This window comes from Strongylocentrotus purpuratus, unplaced genomic scaffold, assembly GCF_000002235.5.
Source record: "Strongylocentrotus purpuratus isolate Spur 01 unplaced genomic scaffold, Spur_5.0 spur5_scaffold_3, whole genome shotgun sequence".
NCBI lineage: Eukaryota > Metazoa > Echinodermata > Echinoidea > Camarodonta > Strongylocentrotidae > Strongylocentrotus > Strongylocentrotus purpuratus.
Window position 1 is genome coordinate 13,881,641 of NW_022145609.1, and position 3,041 is coordinate 13,884,681.

Genomic DNA, 3,041 nt, shown 5'->3' on the forward strand with positions numbered 1-3,041 from the left:
GTCGTCAGCTAGCTGGCGGTGTCAGCTAGCTGGCGGTCGTTCAGCTAGCTGTGCGGTCGTCAGCTAGTGGCGGTCGTCGTAGGGCGGTCGTCAGCTAGCTGGCGGTCGTCAGCGTAGCCGGTGGCCGGTAGCGTTAGCCCCAAAGCCATGTCCAATTTTAAAACTACATTCAAGAGTCCCTTATTGCCAGGTAAAACAAGTGTTTGACATTTTTTTCAGTACTACTTACATCCCTTTATTCAATCTGTACACTCCATGCTATCCTTTTCCAGTCTGTAAACAACTTTACAACATGAATTCAATGATGGGCAAGGTTTTACTCCTCATATGAAAGCGCCCAAACTTCGCGAGGTGAAACAAAGGGTCTTTCAATTCAAGTCTTCAAGCCCAATATGGGCTAACAACTGGCCTGCATACCCGAGCAGAATCATTTTGTGCTCGACAAAGACACACAGCCTTGGGTAAAGAGGTCCATTATTATTATTTTTTTTAGTTATATTTTTTCATTGACAGTATACTATTAAATATCAGGAATATTGGATGCTCTGTTTCAAATACAGTCCAGATTGCCGAGCAATGAATTATCTCATGCTTCTTGTCCTTAAACCATATCTAACTGGTTTTTAAACGGTATCATTTTAATTTCCATTTCCCAGCATTATTTTGAACTGTCCCGAAAATCGCTTTCCTTTTTTTTAATGAGACTACAGCCCCATTCTATCCTTTTTCTATTGGGATATTTAAAGTGCGTGTCCTCCATGCAGACAAGGAGAAAGACTTTCTCAGTACCTTATGGACAATACATCAACATAATGCGGTCATTGTTGCAATGTCATGAATGCTATTATTACCTCTTATGTAATCCTCGCAATTGACAAAAATATTCCGTCAATGAAGGGAGGGTCGGGTTTTTTTCTTCAATTCATTAATTGATGCTGCAGGTGCAAGCTATTGAACACAGAATCGAATAGCCAAGCTTCCCTATTCATTTGTGCCCTGTTACAGAATTCGTAGCATATCCTAAATTGAATAGATCCGTGTTCTGTTCATTATGCTATGTCAGGGCAGTGGCCTATTGTCATATCACTTGAAGTTTAAGTCAGCAGATTGCAAAATAAATGAAAATAACATAAAACCTCACTATTATATCAGAAATATCAGTAACTGAAAGAAAAAATTTACGGGCAATCTTGACAACATCGGACTGCAAAAATATGAATAATTATGCATCCCGAAATCGTTAAATCAGTAAATCAACATATTAAAGTCGTTAACAGCAGAAAGTGCTATAAGACCAAGAAGTGAGCCACTTAGTAGCAGTGAGGCAAAGTGGTCTTGCGGATAAGACTGATCGCTTCACAACGCAATGTATGTATGTACGGGTTCGACTCCCAGCTTCTTCTTATACCTCATGTTATTTTTTAATTTTTTTTCTTTACCCCATGATATTGACGTGTCCATCTCCTTTTTTTTAAAGGGGACACCCCCCCCCCACCTCCTCAACAAAGGAGAAAATAACATTTGATACTCTTTCTTTAACAAGCGACTCTCTGAATTAGTTAGAATACGTTTTTTGCTACATCTACAAAAATAAGTATCAATATGAAAAAATACATGAAGATTACCAGTGTGACACATTAGTCTAGTGGATAGGCAAACGCCTGGCAACTGGAAGGTATCGGGTTCGACTCCCAGCTAGTGCTTTTTTTTAATTTTTTTTTATAAATCTTTGAAAAAGAAAAACTGATGTTAGAACCCATTTTCATCTCACTCATAGTTTGGTGTGATAAAATAATTATTGTTGGTGTTGTTGATGTATGGGAAAGGGTTCCAAACCACAATATGTCAATGGATTCCTCAAAAAAAACTTGAAAAAGGGCCTATGGTGAGGGGGAGCAGCTGAGTGTAGGAAAAAACTGTAATGGAGCCCTTGGGGGGGGGGGTCTTTTTTTGGGGGGGGGGGGGTCTTTTTTTTTTTTTGGGGGGGGGTCTTTTTTTGGGGGGGGGGTTTGGGGGGGGGTCTTTTTTTAGCTGGCGGTCGTCAGCTAGCTGGCGGTGTCAGCTATGGCGGTTGGCGGTCGTCAGCTAGCTGGCGGTCGTCAGCTAGCTGGCGGTCGTCAGCAGCTGGCGGTCGTCAGCTAGCGGCGGTCGCAGCTAGTGGCGGTCTTCAGCTAGTGGCGGTCGTCAGCTAGCTGGCGGTCGTCAGCTAGCTGGCGGTCGTCAGCGTGGCGGGTCAGCTAGCTGGCGGTCGTCAGCTGTGGCGTCAGCTAGCTGGCGGTCGTCAGCTAGCTGGCGGTCGTCAGCTAGCTGGCGGTCGTCAGCGTAGCCGGTGGCCGGTAGCGTTAGCCCCAAAGCCATGTCCAATTTTAAAACTACATTCAAGAGTCCCTTATTGCCAGGTTAAACAAGTTTTTACATTTCAGTACTACTTACATCCTTTATTCAATCTGTACACTCCCATGCTATCCTTTTCCAGTCTGTAAACAACTTTACAACATGAATTCAATGATGGGCAAGGTTTTACTCCTCATATGAAAGCGCCCAAACTTCGCGAGGTGAAACAAGGGTCTTTCAATTCAAGTCTATTCAAGCCCAATATGGGCTAACAACTGGCCTGCATACCCGAGCAGAATCATTTTGTGCTCGACAAAGACACACAGCCTTGGGTAAAGAGGTCCATTATTATTATTTTTTTAGTTATATTTTTTCATTGACAGTATACTATTAAATATCAGGAATATTGGATGCTCTGTTTCAAATACAGTCCAGATTGCCGAGCAATGAATTATCTCATGCTTCTTGTCCTTAAACCATATCTAACTGGTTTTTAAAACGGTATCATTTTAATTTCCATTTCCCAGCATTATTTTGAACTGTCCCGAAATCGCTTTCCTTTTTTTTAATGAGACTACAGCCCCATTCTATCCTTTTCTATTGGGATATTTAAAGTGCGTGTCCTCCATGCAGACAAGGAGAAAGACTTTCTCAGTACCTTTATGGACAATACATCAACATAATGCGGTCATTGTTGCAATGTCATG